General features: G+C 38.1%; 1 protein-coding gene across 1 annotated transcript in view; it reads left to right on the plus strand.

Moving 5' to 3' along the window:
* The first annotated feature begins 11,580 nt into the window (after positions 1-11,580).
* The window catches only part of LOC126582068 (uncharacterized), a 61,545-nt gene continuing 50,516 nt past the window's right edge, over positions 11,581-22,609 (plus strand). Inside the window, exon 1 of the mRNA XM_050246049.1 lies at positions 11,581-11,593. The gene's annotated coding sequence lies outside the window, so the exon portion shown is untranslated. The remainder of the gene's footprint in view (positions 11,594-22,609) is intronic.

A 22,609-nucleotide genomic window follows, 5' to 3' on the forward strand; every position in this document is an offset into this window, starting at 1 on the left:
GAACGTCGATCCGTGCGTGAAAGCTTGGGTTCGAAGTTCGTCCGTATAGGGAGAAAGGAGAGAGAGTGAGTCCGAGGAAGAGAGAGCATAGGAGAGAAGAGAGGGAGAGTTTGTGTGTGTGTGTGGTCCACATGGGTCACCAACCAACCAAGGAAAACACTTTAAGTCCTAAGTGTTCCAAAACTTAGGGAAATTTTAGAATTTGTCCAAAAATTAAGGAAAAACATAAGTTTGGAGCACCTCTAACATGCCTAATACACACCACAACACTCATGTCCAAGGGTAAAATAATCAATTCACGTCATCGATAATTTATTTCGGGACGGGCTGTGACAACAGATCTTAACAAGAAAAACATCCTTTAGGACTAGGTCCCCACATAAACTCATAAATTCAGTTTTTAATTTAAATAAATAAATAAATATAGACATACACACACACAATGAAAACTGAAAGTAAAAGTTGAAAACATTTTTATGAGTTTTTCTTTATAATTTAAATTGATTTTGATTTCAATTAAAATAGTTATCAAACAAGTTTTCATAAAATTAAAAATTGAGAGCTGAAATATAATAAAACTACGATAAATTAAGGTGTAGATCAAAATATTTGAAGGGTGGTGCTTGTACCTTATTTATAAACTCTTGTTGTATGGAGACCCATTCAACCATTATTTAGACTATGTATAAGTCGACATTGTAAGCTTAGCCACTTTGATTTTTTTTTCTTGATCCAACATTACTTTCATTAATAAACTAGCTAGTAACAAGAAAGAGAGACCAAAAGGCCTCCCATAAACAACAGTAGGTAAGGTAAAAGACTCAAGCAAGATGAGTGCTGCAACCTAAGATACAGTTGAAGGCTCACACAAACTTTGGCCCGTAGGTAGAAAAACAAACAACAAAAAGACCCTAATATGGAGCAACATAAACCAAACCACTACAGTTGTCACATCCTCAAAAGAAGCCAACTCCGAACAGAGAAAGTAGACACCAGATCCAAATCCTCTTCACGAACCCCTGTAAATATATGCAAGCAAAGTACCATATAGATAGAAGGTGAGGCTAAGGGGTATGTGAAATACCTTTACTATGACAGAGGCTACATAACACTTGGCCTCGATGAGGATCCAGCATATGTCGATTAGGAAAGGGGAAGTGAGGGAGGGAAATGACACTGATATTCAATTTTGAATCAGGGCCTGCAGATCCGAGCACATGATGGGGAAGGGAAGGAATATCACGGCTAAAAAAGAGGGAGAAAGGAAAAGTAATAGATAGAAAACAATAAAAATGATAAGGGGCATGAAGCCCAAATCTAAGACAAGATCAGGGTCATTGAGACCAAACTCAAGGAAGCCTGGAAAATGGGAAGGGAGAGGGGATGGGAAGCTGTAAGAAGAAAGAGGCAAAGGAGATGGGAGAGAAGGAAAATAGGGAAATGGCAAAGGAGAAGGGAAATGAGGAAAAAAGGGAAAAGGCAGAGGAGATGGGAGGGAATGAGGAGGAGTAGTGGGAAGGTGTAGAGGGCTGTGAGAAAGAGGAAAGTAAAAGAACATAAGGGTGGGTTGCCACTGGCATCGAAGCCAAAGGCTAGAGCCGCCGACAAAGGAGGAACTAAGTTGGTGTTTTAAAGAGAGAGCTTTCCTAGAGAAAGAATGAGAAAATGCATTTCTAGCCTGGTCTCATACAAGAGAATTAACCACTTCGATTGATTAGTCATTTAGATAGACATGCAATACCCGTGGAAGATTGTGAAATTATTATGTCATTACAAACATTAATCATGGTTCATTTACCTTGTCTTTAACATGATAATTTTTATTTTACTAACCTCAATTTTTCAAAAAACGCACTTTATTATTCTCACATTTTTTTCGTCTCTTTCATACCTAAAATTTGATTTTTCTACCATTTTGCTACCTCTTTTAGTATTTCCATCAGATGCTTCATTATCTGATATCATGGTGTATGTGTTTGGCTCAAAAGCCTCAAATGATTTGGCATGTGAAGTACAAATTTAAGTAAATATTAAAACCAATTAACTGATAATTTTTTTTTTAGAAAAGAAAAGAATAATCCAATGTGCCACCCTCACCTTCTCCCCCGACCATAGTTCCTTCTTTTTCTCCTCCCTCTCCTATCCTGTGCCGCCTCCCTTATCCAACATCCCCATATCCCACCCTAGAAAATCCAACACCATATCCCCACCTTATCCTCGTCCACTGCAAACCCGAACTATACCTTCTCCATCGTCTTTCCCCATAGACGACTTCATGCCCCTTTTCCAATTGGAACCACCATAGGCCGTGCCTCTCAAATTACAAATCCCACCACAACCTCAATCCCAACAAACCCATTCAATGTCGCCCTCATTAACTTACGGTGAAAAGTAGCATTCGCTCCATAGCAGAAACCTCAAGGCCACACTGCAAAACAAGGTCAATATTGTATGTCGGTGATGCCCAACTGCTTCTTCGACGAAGATCGTCATCCAGTACTGTCGCAAGCAGATGAACCTTCTCCAATAGTTGGGAAAAAGGAAAACGAGTCTTGGCAAAGAGGGAAAACGAGTCTTGGCAAAGAGGATGAGAATGAGGAGAGTGATATGTATTTTTACCCCTGCAAAGTAGGGATAAAAACACTTTAAAATACTTGCAAGAATACAAGGTTATCGTAGCATAGCAGCTCAAACAAGGTCGTTTTCCGTAGGGGTTGAATGAATAATTTATGTTAAAATCAAATCTTAATTAATTATTTGAAAAAAAAAAGTTTGGAAGAAGGTGATTAAATGACCTAAAATATTAAAAATGAATTTAATTAAAAACAATTAAATAAATTGTGAAAGTAAAGAAAATAAAAAGAAAATAGTTTTGCAATCTATTTAAGCACTAGAGTTCCACCGTCACCTTAACAATCATATGTAGTTCTTCCAACTATTTATGACTTACACATGCATATTTTGAAGATTAGGTTTTCCTAATATATATTCTACTTGGAACCTCCAACATAGAATGTATATCTAACATGCAACCCATCAGTGGCATCTAGATCGAATGTGAATATGCAAGACGCATTAAGTTTTGTGAAATCCTTTTGAAAAACCATATAACCTTTAAGACGTGTCGTCCATCATAAGAAGCTACACATATTAACCACAAGAAGCCAACGCCAATTCCAATGACAACACTCCGCCAAAATTGCATCAAATTACTTTTCTAAATATCGTAATGGTGGCCAATCATCAAGACAATTAGATAGTTTAAAGCACAGTGATTAATAATTCAAAACTTGCATGCATAATATCATAAGCAAATTGAAAAGAAACTACATATTCTTACTAAGGCTCGTGGCCTCGCCCTAGCAAACGAAACTAGTTATGAATAATCATAAAATAAAATATTATTAAGAACATGGATAGAAAACACCTTGAAAATAAACTTGAATCGTCAAAAGCTCTCTAAAGCCAAAATGCATGCGTTCTCCCCTCTTTAACCCTAATAGATAAATATCTTATTTATAGTAATACAAAATAAAACCATAAAAGGTCTTAGAATAAAACTAGGAAACATAATAAAATAATAAAACAGAAAATAAAAGGTTTCCTATTTGAACTGAAATTCGGACTTCTCAGAAAATAACACTTTTTACCAACCAAATCAACTCCGATTTGGTCTCAAAAAATCTCTTTTTAAAGCTGAAGACGTCCCCTACAAATCCTCAGAAGGAATTTCCTCAAAATATGTCATCTTGACCTCCAAAATGCCCAAAACATCCAGAGACGTCAATCTGGAAAAGCTGCACGCTGAGCCTTTATTTCATCACCACGGTCAAATGGCTTGGTAGAAAAATTTGGAATCTTGACACAATCATCTTGAAAGGTACATGAACATCCTCCAATTTGAATCACTCCAAAATTCATCCGTTTGATTCAGAGGAAGTCGAATGTCCTACATTGAAAATATAATCCAAAGTATCAAAATTCTACCAAAATAACCGATAAATTAATACTAAGATTAAGGTAAAATATATAGTATGTTTGTACCATACTTAGGGCCTCTGTATTTAGATCTCATATAAATACTTGGGGGACTTAAATGTAATTATGTAATAAAGCAAGGGGTAAATATGTAATAAGTGAAGAGCCCTTATTCTATAAAAGGACTCCTCACCCTCACAATTAGGGGAGCCAAACCTTAAGCCTCTCCTATCTAGAGCAAAGCTCTCACACTCTCTCCCTCATAAATACTCTCAGAGAAATACAATCAGTGTGGACGTAGCCCAAACCTTGGGATGAACCACGATACATCTTGTGTTATTTACATTTCTTGTAGATTTACGATCGGATTTACGTTGTTCCAAGACCTCTGGTTTTGTGCATCAACATTTGGCGCCGTCTGTGGGAAACGATACAAAAAGCTGTGTCGGTTCTCTTTCATTTTTTTCACCTCCATCGTGAATCTGCAAAAAACCCCACTTCCCCAAGCTCAAACAAAAGGCCCCTCCCCTAGATAACCCATCAAATCCTCCATGGAAAACCGCACCTCGGACCTCCAAGCTGCACCGGTTGACACCACTTCTACGACAATCACCATCAAAGGCATCCTCAGCTTGCTGCTGCAGAATGTCGATGAAAACGACAGTAGACAACTGATTTCTTTGGGCATGGGCGACCCGACTGCTTTCTCTTGCTTCCACATGATGCATGTTTCGCAAGAAGCTGTAGTCGACGCCCTTTAGTCTGACAAGTTCAATGGCTATGCACCAACTGTTGGTCTTCCTCAAACCAGAAGGCCACGAAGCGTCGGATTCAGGGCAGTACCCTGTGGTGGTGAACACATGGCCATTCGTAGAGGCTGTTAGAGTAGCATGGACGGCTGCGGATAATGGGTTCTCCGCCGTGGATGCCGTCGTTGAAGGTTGCTCGGCTTGCGAGAAGCTCAGATGTGATGGTACAGGGTGTTGGTCTCTGTTATCATCGGTGATCCCAGAGTTGGGACTGACCTTCCAGCAAATTTTTGTCAGTTTGACGGCGTCGCGGTTTCGACTGTTGTCGGACAAGTTAAATTGAACTCAGCATGCTTCCTCTCGCCGTCTCCACAACCGACTTCACCCAGCTCGATTCATCGTCTCAACCACCACCTCAACATCGACCACGAGACCTTCCAACGCTCAAGACACCTCAACAATGCCTGCTGTTGGTATCGCCACTGGCGGGAACGGCAAGGCCTATGCCGAAAATCTCACTCCCTACGTTCTTGTCACATGTATCGTTGCAGCCATGGGTGGTTTGATTTTCGGCTACGATATTGGAATTTCTGGTGGTGTAACGTCCATGGATTCGTTCCTGAAGAAGTTCTTTCTGTTTATGTACCACAAGAAGGAGAAAGACAAGACAAACAACTAGTACTGTTAGTATGATAGTCAAATGTTGACCATGTTCACATCGTCGCTGTACTTGGCTGCCCTCATATCCTCGATCGTGGCCGCCACCGTGACGAGAAAATTCAGCCGGAAACTGTCTATGTTTTTCAGCGGTCTACTGTTTTGCTCCGGTGCTATCATCAATGCCGCTGCCAAAGCTGTCTGGATGTTGATCTTCGGCCGCATGTTGCTCGATTTCGGCATCAGATTCTCCAATCAGGTAGACTACTGCTTCATAGTCAACGCCATCTTAGATGCCGACATCAGCTCAGTGAGGATAGTAAAGAAAAATGGTAAAACTGCATTACATACAGCTGGAAGATATGGCTTGCTTGATATTGCGAAAGCACTTATAAAATGAGATCCAAGAACTGCACTCCATATGGCTGTAAAAGGTCAGTGTACTCTAGTTGTAGATGAGATATTGGACACTGACAAATTCCATACTGAATGAATGTGACAAGAAGGGAAATACAGCTGTGCACATAACCACAAAGGTTAAGCATCGATCCACGAGCTCACTGCTCTGTTGCTTTGAGTTGTCATCCGGAGCTTTACCCATCAACCATGTGATAAGTTCAGCACACTCAATAATATTTTGACCAAACTTTCTTGGTCTCTGGGATTGTTGTTGGTGCAGTCATGTGAGATGGATATGCTCATATGTCGGAAAAGAAACAATAAAACCAACAACGAGCATCACCTCTGACCCAATATGTCAGGAAAGCTTCGGATCCCATGCCCATTTGGCACAGTGCTAATAATGATGACAACTTACAGGACCTAGGGAGGCTCACTCAAGTCAAAGAAGGCAGCATGCCAAAGCTTCGGACCCGAGCAGTTTTTTTTTTAGACATTTTTTGAATGATGTAATTTATTTTTCGGAGACATCTGTATAACCCCATCAGAGGGTAATAAAAAAAATTTAAAAAAAAAGACAAAGCCCAAAATAAACGGGCTGGAATGTTGTGTGGAGAGCGAAGGTCCATAAGCCCAAAATAGCACCAACCAGGTGATCAAAAGTACGCCCAGTACTCCACAATTATTCGGCAACCTGCCATTATTACCACCAACCAGGTGATGAAATGTACAACCCGTACTCTAATATCATTTGGCAACTAGCCATTCATGCCACCAACCAGGTGATGAAATGTACAACCCGTACTCTCCTTCATGCCACCAACCAGGTGATCAAAAGTACGCCCATTACTCCAAATTATACATGACCATTACTCATGTCATTCATACATAAACATTCATGAGCATCACTCATGACAATCATACATAAACATTTATGACCATCATTCATGAGCATCACTCATGACAACATCCATGAGCATCACTCATGTCAATCAACATAAACATTCATGAGCATCACTCATGTCAATCAGCTTCAAAAGCTTCATTTACAGAGTTCTAGCTTCAAAAGCTTCATTTACAAAAGCTCTAGCTTCGAAAGCTTCATTTACAAAGCTCTAGCCTCAAAGCTTCACTTGCAAAGCTTCACCTACAAAGCTTCAGTGCAGGGTATACAAATACCACCTCCGAACAACCGCCACTTCAGCCCATACATGGATTTAATTTGAAATCTCCAGCCAACAGACTCTATTGATCGAAGTCTTTGGGGACTACACTATACACCATATATTGGGCCTCAACTGGGCCCCATGAAAAATACTTAGGGGACTTAGCCCATTATTTATGTATTGAGGAGCGAGCCCTTATTCTATAAAAGGGACTCCCCCACTTTCATTAAAGAGCACTCATGAAAAATACTTGGGGGACTCTAACCCATCATTTATGTATTGAGGAGCGAGCCTTTATTCTATAAAAGGGACTCCCTCACCATCATTAGAGAGCATTAACTCTAGCCCATCATTCATGTATTGAAGAGCGAGCCCTTATTTTTATAAAAGGGACTCCCCCACCTTCAACGCCACAAGCTGAGCCAACCAAGGTAACATAAGCGACATGCCGAGCAGCCTCGCAACATGTGCCACATCTAGTTGAGCCTCATTTCACATTGAGCGCCGTCTTATATCAAGTATTCAGCTCTAGACGACATCTAGTTACTTCGGCCCACACATGGACTGAATTTCAAGTCTCCAGCCAAAAGACTCTCTTGACTAAAGACTTGGGGGACTACTGTTTGTACCATACTTAGGGCCACCGTATTTAGATCTCGTATAAATACTCGGGGGACTTAAATGTAATTATGTAATAAAGAAAGGGGCAAATATGTAATAAGTGAGGATCCCTTATTCTATAAAAGGACTCCTCACCCTCACAATTAGGGGAGCCAAACCCTAAGCCTCTCCTATCTAGAGCAAAGCTCTCACACTCTTTCCCTCATAAATACTCTCAGAGAAATAAAATCAGTGTGGACGTAGCCCAAACCTTGGGGTGAACCACGATACATCTTGTGTTATTTACATTTCTTGCAGATTCACGGTCGGATTTACGTTGTTCCAAGACCTCCAGTTTTGTGTATCAACATAGTATAATATGGCATCATCAGAGAGGAGAATGAAGAGAACGATCAGGTTCACTGGAAGTAATGGTAGTTCAGGAAAAATTATTTGGAGGTCACATGTAAAGTTCACAAACAATTCTTAGACATTGTTTAGGTTAATATTTGAACATTGGGCTGCAAGTGTGAGGAAGCCCAGAGATACCAATTAAAATAAGACGGGCCCGAAGCCCAACTCCAGGCCCAGAGATAAATTGGCACCTCCCCATTAATGCATAGACCATGTGTCTATGATTTAAATGTCAAGTGATGGAGACTAACTCACAATTAGCCAAAAAACACTTTTTAGTGGCAATACAAGTAAAAAGATGATGAGTCACTACCCTTCAAATGCTTTCAGGCAAGAGCAAGGTCACAGCAGTCAGGCTAATTGCCTATAAAAGGAGGAAGAGACCCCAAAGATAAGGACACTCAACCAATCAAACAAACAAACATACAAACTCCATTCTCAAGCCATATTTGCATCCAAAAGCTGAAATCTACCTAGATTCAGTCCTTTTTAGCGACAAGCTATCTCTTTCTCTAGTTTAAAAGCTCTGATATCTCTCTCAGTGGCGTAGTATTGATTCCCTTGTGTAAACTTGTTTATCATCCATCCATTTTTAGCATATAAACCCATGTAATCACAAAGAGAAGTGACTGCAAGAAGTTCAACCTTGACACACAAGGTGAAATCTTGCCTGAAGTTCTTTGTTTGTTTTCTAAATTTATAGTTCTATTACGTAATGCATTCTCTAGTACGTATTCAAGTCATATCCACCTATTTTCCTACTTTAAGAGTCTCATTTACGCTTGGATCTGGTTAGTTTAATAGATATGTTATCCTTAAAATCAATCAAGAACCAATCAAACGGCTAAATGGCTTAAAGGGGATCTGGACTCCCTACACCTAAGGCCCGACAAAGGCACCTTTTAGAACTAACTTAGTTTGTTTTGATTGTTAGGTGTGCAACTATTATCTCTGTATAGCAGATGTAGAACAAGTGTGTTTTAGTCGATTACTTGACCCCAAGTTACTCGGACTTCTTGTTATCAAAGGATTGTCGTGGATGGTTAAGTCCACATTAAATTCTTTTTCTTGCCTTGTGACCAAAGACTTTTAGTTCATAGTCTTGTATGTTTGAATGAAGGGAGTCTAAATCCCCTTTAAGCCATTTAGCCATTGATAGGAGCATATTTATGCGACTTAGTTAGCTTGTTTCTTGGCATTTATGTTGTTAGTTCGTAGTTATTTTAGTATTTTAAGCTATTTTTGTGTGTTTGTAGGTCCAAAGGGTTAATATGGCAAAGAAGTGCATTTTGGAGCATTTTGGGCATGGAATGGATAGCATATGCTTGGAGCAAAAGGAATGGACGAAATTTGAAGTTTGTGCATCATCCTCTCCCTATAAATAACCATTTTAGCACACTCATTTCACCCAACACATCCATTCACCTACCACTACATCCACTCATTTCACACAACACATTCACCTACCACTACATCCACTCATTTCACCCAACACATCCATTCTCCAAACATCCATCTACTACACCCATTACATCCACTCATTACCACAACCCACTACACCCATTACATCCACTCATTACCAAACATTCACCCACTACACTCATTACATCCACTCATTACCAAACATTCATCCACTACACCTATTACATCCACTCATTACCAAACATCCACCCACTACACCCATTACATCCACTCATTACCACAACACTCACCCACTACACCCATTACATCCACTCATTACAACTCCATACACTCCTCTCCCTAGCCTATAAATACATCTACCCTTCACCATAATTTGAGGATTCCATCTCCATCCAAAGACACTACATTTTCACATCTCACAACTCCATACACTTACACTTTCATCCCTTGCCATGACCTCCATTTAGCCACTCCCCTTTCTTGTGCCGCAACAAGGTGGTGAAAAAGAAGGTCCTTGGCGTTTCAAGCTTGAAGATTGGAGCGTTTTAGGTGTACTTCGTTCTTGCTTTCAATGTCTACTTTGTTATTTTTTTTATTTTGTTGCAACTATGAGTGGCTAAACCCCTATTTAGTTAGGGGGAAGTTTGAAGCCATGAACATGCTTGAGATATGAATTGATTTCTTCCAATTGTGATTTGATAAATTGTGATTGCAATTCAATTATCTATTTTATTCATAACTTATTCTTGTATGTTTATTAAGGATGCATACTTAGTTTTCATGCATGAATTAGATGCTAGAATATAAATGAGTTTCACCTAATCGTTACAAGTTTATATTCATGAGTAGTGAAGGTTGTTTATCACAATCGTGTTAATTGAATTCTTGGCAAATGTATCATGCATTCATAGTTATAATTGCCTCGTCAACACTTATGATTTTCATTGAACGTAATGATCTCTGATTGTATCTCTCTTATGCATTCATATAGGGGACTTTTAGAGAATGATTTGGGTTGTCGCATGCATTCATCCAATTCAATGAGTAAAGGAAAATCTGAGGGTTAATTTGTGCATCACGGTTAATCTGGGGTGTTGAGCATCATAGTTTATTGAAAAGCAATTGGAAATCGATTCATGTACAAGTGTGTCATGTGTGAAGAACAGACCTCTAACTAATCCATCCATCATCGTATTCCTCAAATTTGTTTTACAATCTGCCTAGTTTTATAACTTGTTTGTTTGTTTCAAATTCATTAAAACCAAAATTCCCATTTTACTTTCTTGTTTCAAAGTGTTTAAAATCTATTTTGTTTGTGTTTTAGAGTGTTTTGAGTCAAGTCAAAACCCAAATTTCGTCCAAAGTTGTGTCAGAGTCAGAAACTGCCTAGTTTGTGTTTTTAGGCAATTTTGAGTGTTTTTAAGTTGTTTTGAGTCTTGTAAACCTGTTTTGAGTCCTTTAAGTCTATTTAAACATTTTTAACTTTGTTTTTATGTTTTTGAGTTAGTTTAGAGGTTTTAGCAAGCCCTCCTAATCCCCGATTTAGAACGATCCCTACTTGCATTTATACTACAATTTGACAACAAGAGGGTTTAATTTGAGTGCTTAACTATCATCGCATCAAATTTTGGCGCCGTTGCCGGGGATTAGCAATTTTGCTAATCCTTTGTTATTTCTTTTTGTTTATTTTCATGTGTTTTTGTTCCTAGTTGATGACTTTACTTGTTTTCTTGTTTTAGGTGGTTTATGACTCGAAGTTCTCAACCTATTCATAAGCACATCTGTGACTTTGACGACGATTTTGAACTACCTTTGAAACGAGCAAGGAATCAACAAGAACCCCAACCATCTCAACTTGCACCAGATCTTGGAGAAGACAAAGTAGAAGAGCAAGAGGAGCCCACGACACAGGTTGTAGAGGAAGATCCCAACATGGCAGCGGACAATCGAACAATCAAGGAGCTTTCCGCTTCAGGATTGGACAATGTTGCTCCCCTATGCATCCAATACCCCATGGCTGCCCTAGGGAAGACGAACGAGTTCGAATTGAAATCAAGTTTGTTGCATCACATTCCTAAGTTCCACGGGATGTCCATGGAAGATCCTAATAAACACTTGAAAGAGTTTGAGGTTGTTTGCTCAAGCATGACCCATGTGAACGTTGATGGGAGCATTCTGAAAATGAAGGTTTTTCCCTTTTCTCTCTTAGAAAAGGCTAAAGATTGGTTGTATGAGCTAGCCCCCGGAACTGTCACATCATGGGAGAGTATGAAACGGGCATTTTTGGAGAAGTTTTTCCCAACTTCTCAAGTCATTCTACTACGCAAAAGGATTAGTGGCATTCAGCAAAACCAAGGTGAATCATTTCCCACTTACTATGAGCGTTTTAAAACCCTTGTTGCTTTATGTCCACATCAGCAGATGAAGGAGGAGCTTCTTCTTCAATATTTCTACGAAAGGCTTCTACCAATTGAACGCCAAATGCTAGACGCCTCAGCGGGAGGAGCTTTGGTGGACAAAACACCTATGGCTGCCAAGACCTTAATTGCTAACCGAGCATTGAATGCTCAACAATATAAAGGCGTTGGTCAAAGGGACACCCCACGGAAGCAAGTGAATGAGGTAAGTTCTATATCCGACATTCAATCGCAATTAGCTAATCTTACTTCCATTGTGTCTCAGATGGCCGAAGGAATGAGGATGAAAGAACCAAGTGTATGGGGTGTGTGTTATGTCCAAGGACATGCCTCGGAAAAGTGCCCATAATTGATTGAAAATGGTGGATGGGAAAGTGCTAATGCAATTAGATTTCAAGGCCAAAACCAACCAAGGAACGATCCATATTCTAATACGTACAATCCAGGTTGGAGAGACCATCTAAATTTCAGGTGGAGGGAGCCCCAACAACCCCAACAACAAGGAGGCTTTAGGCAGCAACCTCCGGGCTTCTATACCAAGCAATATGCACCAACACAAGCCCCACAACAACCTGCCCAAAATACCTCAGGTACATCTTTAGATAATGAGACACTTTTTAAGTTACTCACAAATTTGTCTTAGGGGCAAGAAAATCAAGCCAAAGCAATGCAAAACTAAGAAAAAAGGGTGGACCAAATAAAGAAGCAAATTGGGCAGATTGCGGAGTTTGTAGGACAGTTCAGAGAGCAAGGTAAGTTGCCTAGTTCAACCGTTGTCAACCCGAATGGATGATTCGAATCTGCAAAAGCCATAAGTTTACGAAGTGGAAAACAAGTTGGATCTGATCCCCAACCGTCCAATTCAAGTTCCAATGAGGTTGAAGAGTTGATAATTGAAGAGGAAGAGCAAAGCACCCCCACGGAAAGGGTGGAAACACCTTTGCCGCAGGCCCCAAAAGCTCTTAAACCATCCAATTCGGCCAACAAAGGTAAGGAAGTTCCAATTTTGATTAATTCTAACGTTGTTCCTCCAAATGTACCCTTTCCTCGTAGGTTTATGCAATCAAAGAAGGATGATGCTGAAAAGGATATTTTGGAAACGTTTAGAAAAGTTCATGTTAATATACCACTTTTGGATGCAATTAAGCAAGTTTTAAGGTATGCCAAGTTTTTAAAAGAACTTTGCACAACTAGGAAGAGAATTTCAAGCAAGTAGGTTGTCAAGGTAAGTGAAAATGTCTCAGCTATTTTACAACGTAAACTGCCCACTAAATGCAAGGATCCGGGAAGTTTTACCATTCCTTGTGTAATTGGTAATACTCGTTTTGAATAGGCCATGTTAGACTTAGGTGCATCTATAAATATCATGCCTTATTCAATCTATGCATCTATGCACTTAGGCAAATTGAAAAATGATGGTGTGATTATACAATTGGCCAATCGTTCTAATGCCTATCCAAAGGGAGTTTTGGAAGATGTTTTAGTGCAGGTCAATCACTTAATCTTTCCGACGGATTTCTACGTGCTTGAAATGGACGAGTCGGACCACTCCCCTACATTGCCCATCCTCCTTGGACGGCCATTCATGAAAACGGCTCAAACCAAGATTGATGTAGCCAAAGGATCAGTAACTATGGCATTTGGTGGTGATATGATTAGCTTTAATATTCCTGAATCTGTTGAGAATACTAATGATGTTCATTTTTGTTGTGCCATTGATGTGATTGAAAATATAGGGCAAAAACGTTCAACACTAATAAAAAAGAAAGTACCTCGAACCACCATCGAGGAGGAAATTGGAGTGAACAACAAGGAGTGCACGACCACACCTCTCAAAACTCCAATTCTGACCGAGAGCAATCCTTCTGCATTTGTTGATAGTGCTGCCACTTCATTGCAGCACATTGGTACGTCACCTAACCCAATTTCAATTCCCATTTCAACTAATAGGTTGTTACCTTCTATGGTGCAGGTACCTAGTCGAATGCAAGGTAATAGGGAAGGGTACATCGATTGTTGGAAGCAACACACCAAAATCAGGAAGGACTACTATCCCGTTCCGTTCAAGGATTCAATGTGTGAGCACTTTGAGGAGCATGTCGTGGAGAATGTACCCCTCAATGTCATGGGCCCTGTACAAGCTTAAATGGAGGTATCGTTCGGCTGGAAGACGTTAAAGCAAGCGCTTCTTGGGAGGCAACCCATGTATTCAAATAAGGAAGATTTTTGAATTGCTCCACAATCAGTTTTGCGTTTCTAAAAACCTTCCCTTTTCTGTAGTTTTATTTTGCCATGATTGTCATTTTTATTTGTTGCTTGTTTAATTGTTTTTGGTGTGGGTTTATTTTTGAAACACTGACAGTTATGCAAGGTATTTTTACATTCATAAAAAAGGAAAGGAACATTAAGCAGATAAATACAAGAAGGAGCCTTCACAAAGGCTGCTTAGGAGAAGTCTCAGTAGTCGGCGGAGCCCCAGAAGGAGGAGGCATCGGAGATTGATCATTTGGAGCTTCATTACGCGGTACAGCCCCATAAGACGAAGGCAAATGCTGTTGGAACAAACCCACAAACCTCTGATGATCAAGTAAAATCTGACCATCAGATTTCTGGATCTGGTCAATCTTCCTTTTCATGTTTGTAGCATAATTATGTGCGAGCCTGTGCAACTGTTTATTCTCATGCTAAAGCCCTCTAATCTCCTGCTTGAGACTCATCACTTCAACCGCCAATGATTTAACTTGACGGGTTCGGGCAAATAGGCGTTGTGCCATATTAGACACGAAACCTGCGCACTGCACACTAAGAGCCAAAGAATCCTTAACAGCCAACTCATCAGACCGTTTGGCAAGTAGTCTGTTATCTTTGTGAGTGACAAGGTTTCTGGCCACCACCGCAGCTGTCATATCATTCTTCATCACCGAATCTCCAACGGTAAGGGGACCAGTAGGGGATATGAAGGATGGGCACCATATGTTGTCTGGAGAAGGCGGGACTGCCTCTTCACCAAGGTTCAAGTCAAAACAACGGTCGGAGGGGTCAGACATTTTCAGAGGTGTTAAAGAAAGAAGAGGTCGAACAAGTCAAGATCGTAGAAGTGCAAGAAGGGAGTTTTTACAGGCAGAAATTCCAGTGTGCTTTGAACGTCCTGCGTACTTATATAAAAATCAGCACTCGATGAGATTTCAGAGATCGAAGAGGCGAGCTCAGAAATCGAAGAGGCCAACTCAAAAATCAAAGAGGCGCTAGCTTTCTTAAAAGCTGGGCTTGCTCAGAAACCACAACCAATCTTCTTTTCCAGATTTGTCCGCACTTGTCACATGCAACCTCTGCACTCGACGGGATTTCAGAGATCAAAGAGGCAATTTCAGAAATTGGAGAGGCATATACTTTTCCAGACGTGTCAGCATTTGTCACATGCAGAGTCAGCTTTGCGGAAATCACGGGCAGTTTGTCGAAGCGTAGATTCCAGATATCGGAGAGGCATCTGCTTTTCCAGACATGTCAACATCTGTCACATGTAGAGTCAACTTTGCGAAAATCACGGGCAGTTTGTCAAAGCGCTTTTCCAGACGTGTCAGTATCTGTCACATGCAAAATCAGCTTTGCAGAAATCACGGGCAGTTTGTCGAAGCGATGATTTCAGATATCAAAGAGGCACTTGTTTTTCCAGACGTGTCAGCGCCTGTCACATGCACACTCAGCCTTGCAGAAATTACGGGCAATCTGTCGAAAATCTCTTGTGAAGTAGAAAGCACGTGAAGTTTACTATTAAATCATCCAACGGTTGCTGACAAGAGTGAAAGAATAGTACTGGTTATTAATTTCTATAAATGTCACCCCTCACCCTCCATTGCAAGGCAGACATACATAACCCTTCTTCTTCTCCGAGAATGCCTTTCCAAAAAACCCTCTTGAGTTACTCAGTGTTCCTTATTCCTTGGGGTACCTCTGCAAACAACTTATCCAAAGCAAAAGTATTTCATATCATGAAGGTTGAAAGCAAGAGTATTTCGTATCATGCTTTCTCCCAGTCCTTCTCCTTGTCGTTGTTTTGGGACAAGGAGAAAGAAAGCAACCAGCCAGCACTTGGTATCAATCTTCCGATCTGGAACCGACTGCTTGGAACCCCTTCCTGATTGCTTACCTAGCCTTGCTCTCGAGTACTCATCTTCATCATTTTATGCTTCCTCTTCGTCTACCACATCTGCCTGGGGAATAGATAAGGGAAGTGAAAATGATACCTCGAAGCATGTGGAGACAATTTGCCAATTCATCCTCAGCTAGGGACAAGGAGAAAGAAAGCAAGAGGTGGGCACTTGGAAAGATTGAAGAAAGAAACAGACCAACACCTTTACATCGTGCCTGCCTGCCGTGCAAAAGAAACAAGCAAAGAAGAATGCAGACTGCACAATCAAATCAACCTAGCAGAAGGAGTCTGATTTGAAACCAAGGAACTCTAATATTCCTCGCTCAGAATTCCAAACCAGTTCGAGATCAAAGCTGTGGAAAGTCAACAAGATCATCTATCTCCAAAACCAGATTTGCGTTCTTAAACTCTACTCTGTCTGTTTTTTTTTTTTTACTTTGCTATACTTGTCATGTTTATTCGTTGTTTGTTTATTTTCTTGTTTTTGTGTGAGTTTATGCTTGAAACATTGAGGACAATGTTTGATTTAAGTGTGGGGGGGGAGGGTAACCACTGTTTTGCATGAAATTCGTAGGAGCTTATCACCCATTACTTCTAATGTTGTTCCTTGCTGTTTTAAGTGTTTTTAAGCTGTTTTGACATAAAAATTTGAAAAATTGTTTTGAAAAATCCAAAAAGAGTTGTTTTTGTATGTTTATTTGTGTCTTAGGGTACCTTCCAACACAATGATGAGGATTTGGTTTTTAATTACATGACTGTTAAAGAGAGTTATAAACATGGATGAAAATTTGATTTACTCTTTGGTGTATTCTTGGTTGTGGTTATTATTTATGAATTCACATGCAATCATAAAGGAAAAATCAATTTTTGTAACATGCTTGAAGGAAGGAACTCAAATGAACGCTACAACCTTGTGAGACTTGAGCCTAAACATTTATTTGGAGAGTTAATAATCTATGCACTATTGTTTTCTAAAGTCGTTGCATGATCTCATTATTCTTTGCTTGGTTGATACTTAGAAGGCGTTTCATCATTTAGTTCCAAATGCTAGAACTCATGCTAGTTTCATTCAAAGCATGCTATTGATTTGCATAACACATATTCAAGATGAAGATGTGTAGTGACCACCACAGCCAAATTGACGTGCCCTATTTCATTATGTGTTTAAGTTTAACCCCGTTGAGCCTTTTGTAGCCTATGTTCTTTGTTAACCCACACTATCCTCACCTAGCCTAGATTAGGACCATCCATACCCTTGTTCTTGAAGCATAGTAAAACATAATTTAGAAGAAATTCCTTTTGTTGAACTTTTGCACTCAAATTAAACCCTCTTGTTGTTAAATTGTAGTATAAATGCAAGTAGGGATCGTTCTAAACCGGGGATTATGAGGGCTTGCTAAAACCTCTAAACTAACTCAAAAACATAAAAACAAAGTTAAAAACGTTTAAATAAACTTAAAGGACTCAAAACAGGTTCACAAGACTCAAAAGAACTTAAAAACACTCAAAACTACCTAAAAACACAAACTAGGCAATTTCTGACTCTAACACAACTTTGAACGAAATTTGGGTTTTGACTTGACTCAAAACACTCTAAAACACAAACAAAACAGATTTTAAACACTTTGAAACAAGAAAGTAAAATGGGGATTTTGGTTTTGATGAATTTGAAACAAACAAACAAGTTATAAAACTAGGCAGATTGTAAGACAAATTTGAGGAATACGATGATGGATGGATTAGTTAGAGGTCCGTTCTTCACACATGACACACTTGTACATAAATCGATTTCCAATTGCTTTTCAATAAACTGTGATGCTCAACACCCCAGATTAACCGTGATGCACAAATTAACCCTCAGATTTTCCTTTACTTATTGAATTGGATGAATGCATGCGACAACCCAAATCATTCTCTAAAAGTCCCCTATATAAATGCATAATAGAGATACAATCAGAGATCATTACGTTCAATGAAAATCATAAGTGTTGACGAGGCAATTATAACTATGAATGCATGATACATTTGCCAAGAATTCAATTAACACGATTGTGATAATCAACCTTCACTACTCATGAATATAAACTTGTAACGATTAGGTGAAACTCATTTATATTCTAGCATCTAATTCATGCATGAAAACTAAGTATGCATCCTTAATAAACATACAAGAATAAGTTATGAATAAAATAGATAATTGAATTGCAATCACAACTTATCAAATCACAATTGGAAGAAATCAATTCATATCTCAAGCATGTTCATGGCTTCAAACTTCCCCCTAGCCACTCATAGTTGCAACAAAATCAAAAAAAATAACAAAGTAGACATTGAAAGCAAGAATGAAGTACACCTAAAACGCTCCAATCTTCAAGCTTGAAACGCCAAGGACCTTCTTTTTCACCACCTTGTTGCGGCACAAGAAAGGGGAGTGGCTAAATGGAGGTCACGGCAAGGGATGAAAGTGTAAGTGTATGGAGTTGTGAGATGTGAAAATGTAGTGTCTTTGGATGGAGATGGAATCCTCAAATTATGGTGAAGGGTGGATGTATTTATAGGCTAGGAAGAGGAGTGTATGGAGTTGTAATGAGTGGATGTAATGGGTGTAGTGGGTGGATGTTTGGTAATGAGTGGATGTAATGGGTATAGTGGATGAATGTTTGGTAATGAGTGGATGTAATGGGTGTAGTGGGTGAGTGTTTGGTAATGAGTAGTGTTTGGTAATGAGTGGATGTAATGGGTGTAGTGGGTGGATGTTTAGTAATGAGTGGATGTAATAGGTGTAGTGGGTTTTGGTAATGAGTGGATGTAATTGGTGTAGTGGGTGGATGTTTGGTAATGAGTGGATGTAATGGGTGTAGTGGATGGATGTTTGGAGAATGGATGTGTTGGGTGAAATGAGTGGATGTAGTGGTAGGTGAATGGATGTGTTGGGTGAAATGAGTGTGCTAAAATGGTTATTTATAGGGAGAGGATGATGCACAAACTTCAAATTTCGTCCATTCCTTTTGCTCCAAGCATATGTTATTCATTTCATGCCCAAAAATGCTCCAAAATGCTCCAAAATGCACTTTTTTGCCACATTAACCCTTTGGACCTACAAACACACGAAAATAGCTTAAAATACTAAAATAACTACGAACTAACAACATAAATGCCAAGAAACAAGCTAACTAAGTCGCATAAATATGCTCCTATCAGCCATCTGCTTGGTTTTTAATTGATTTTAAGGATAACATATCTATTAAACTAACCAGATCCAGGCTTCAATGAGACTCTTAAAGTAGGAAAATAGGTGGATATGACTTGAATACATACTAGAGAATGCATTCGTAATAGATCTATAAATTCAGAAGAAGAAAAACAATAAACTTCAGGCAAGATTTCACCTTGTCTGTCAAGGTTGAACTTCTTGCAGTCACTTCTCTTTGTGATTGCAGAGGTTTATATGCTAAAAAGGGATGAATGATAAACAAGTTTACACAAGGGAATCGATACTACGCCACTGAGGGAGATATCAGAGCTTTTAAAATAGAGAGAAAGATAGCTTGTCACTAAAATGACTGAATCTGGGTAGATTTCAGCTTTTGGATGCAAATCTGGTTTGAGAACAGAGTTTGTATGTTTGTTTGTTTGATTGGTTGAGTGTCATTGTCTCTAGGGCCTCTTCCTTCTTTTATAGGCCAATTAGCCCTACTGTTGTGACCTTGCTCTTACTCAAAAGCATTTGGAGGGTGATGACTCATCATCTTTTTACTTGTATTGCCACTAAAAAGTGATTTTTGGATGATTGTGAGTTAATCTTCATCACTTAACATTTAAATCATAGACACATGGTCTATGCATTAATGGGGAGGCGCCAATTTATCTCCTAGGCTTGATGCTGGGCTTCGAGCACATCTTTTTTTAATTGGCATCTTTGGGCTTCCTCATACTTGCAGCCCAATGTTCAAATATTAACCCAAACAGACATATAATAGTCATAAAAGTTAAACTATAGTTTCATCAATCAAAATTTATAGAACAAATGACAATATAAATTATAATTATCCACAAGGCATTGTTCATATTTTGAAGATGCATTAATTTATAGTTTTATTATCAATGGAAGAAAAAACATTGCATTCAATAGAAACCACCATGCTCCATTCATTTATGCAATTGACTTTTAACAATATTCATAGCGAAAAATGATCTCTCCACTAATGTAGTAGCAACTGGTAGAATCAAAGTCAATGTGATTAGCCAATACATAGGCCTGGCAATTCCTGACACGACCCGATAACCCGACACGACACGACACAAAATTAACAGGTGCTCGGGTTGACACGATAACGAAACGGGTCGTTATCGGGTAACTCGATAAGCACCTGTTAAGATAACGGGTTGGTTCGGGTATACACGTGGGTAATACGATACACGATAAGCAGAATATTAATTTAATAATTTTATAACCCTAAAAAAAATACTATAATAAATATATATATTAATTTAACAATTTTATACCCGTAAAAACTATAATAATTATATATATATATATATATATATATTAAATTAACTATAATAATTATAATAATTATATATACTATAATAATTATACTCCCTAAATATTAACTATAATAATTATATTTATATATATATATTAAATTTTAAATTAAATTTTATACCCCTAAAAACTATAATAAATATACATACAAAATAAATAGATTTAAATCTACTTAATAAATAAATATATATATACACACACACACACACAATTGAACTTCATGGGATACGAATTATACGAAACTAATTTCAACGATCCAACCATCAAACTTGTTTGTATATGCTTCGAGATCGCATCAGCAAAAAATTACAAAAAAAAAACATTCACAGATCAAGTAACGGGACAAAACTTTTCAACGGTTATAAACAAAAAATCACGATTTAACGGTTATTTTAACTCCGATTTTGATGATTTTTTACAGCTACACTCCTTGACCCTATATGAATACAATGAATGAATTTGATCTTCAATTTAAAATATTTACACCAGTGGATATCACAAAATCTTATGTTATACTTAATGAAAGTATGAATAAACTCTTAAGTGTTAGTGAATCTATTGTTCTAATGGGATACACATTCTACGAAACTAGTTTCAATAATCCAACCGTCAAACATGTTTGTATATACTTCGAGATCGCATACGCCAAAAATTGCAAAAAACAAACATTTAGAGATCAAGTAACGGGACAAAACTTTTCGACGGTTATAAACGAAAAATCACGATTTAACGGTTATTTTAACTCCGATTTTGATGATTTTTTATAGCTCCACTCCTTGACCCTATATGAATACAATGAATGAATTCGATTTTGAATTTAAAATATTTACACTAGTGGATACCACAAAATCTTATGTTATACTTAATGAAAATATGAATAAACTCTTAAGTGTTAGTGAATCTATTGTTTTGATGAGATACGCATTTTGTGAAACTAGTTTCAACAAACTTGTTTGTATATGCTTCGAGATCGCAGACATCAAAAATTGCAAAAAACAAACATTCAAAGATCAAGTAACGGGACAAAACTTTTCGACGATTATAAACGAAAAATCACAATTTAACGGTTATTTTAACTCCAATTTTGATGATTTTTTACAGCTACACTCCTTGACCCTATGTGAATACAATGAATGAATTTGATCTTCAATTTAAAATATTTACACTAATGGATACCACAAAATCTTATGTTATACTTGATGAAAGTATGAATAAACTCTTAAGTGTTAGTGAATCAATTGTTTTGATGGGATACGCATTCTACGAAACTAGTTTCAACGATCCAATTATCAAACATGTTTGTATATACTTTGAGATCACGTACGCCAAAAATTGCAAAAAACAAACATACAGAGATCAAGTAACGAGACAAAACTTTTTCGACGGTTATAAACGAAAAATCACGATTTAACGGTTATTTTAACTCTGATTTTGATGATTTTTTACAGCTACACTCCTTGACCCTATATGAATACAATGAATGAATTTGATCTTCAATTTAAAATATTTACACTAGTGGATACCACAAAATCTTATGTTATACTTGATGAAAGTATGAATAAACTCTTAAGTGTTAGTGAATCTATTGTTTTGATGGCATACACATTCTACGAAACTAGTTTCAACGATCCAACCATCAAACATGTTTATATATACTTCAAGATCGCATACACCAAAAATTGCAAAAAACAAACATACAGAGATCAAGTAACGAGACAAAATTTTTTGACGGTTATAAACGAAAAATCACGATTTAACGGTTATTTTAACTCCGATTTTGATGATTTTTTTACAGCTACACTCCTTGACCCTATATGAATACAATGAATGAATTCGATTTTCAATTTAAAATATTTACACTACTGGATACCACAAAATCTTATGTTATACTTGATGAAAATATGAATAAACTCTTAAGTGTTAGTGAATATATTGTTTTGATGAGATACGCATTCTACGAAACTAGTTTTAACGATCCAACCGTCAAACATGTTTGTATATACTTCGAGATCGCATAAGCCAAAAATTGCAAAAAAAAAACATTCAGAGATCAAGTAACGAGAAAAAACTTTTCGACGGTTATAAACGAAATATTATGATTTAACGGTTAT

Source organism: Malus sylvestris, chromosome 9, assembly GCF_916048215.2.
Source record: "Malus sylvestris chromosome 9, drMalSylv7.2, whole genome shotgun sequence".
Taxonomy (NCBI): Eukaryota; Viridiplantae; Streptophyta; class Magnoliopsida; order Rosales; family Rosaceae; genus Malus; species Malus sylvestris.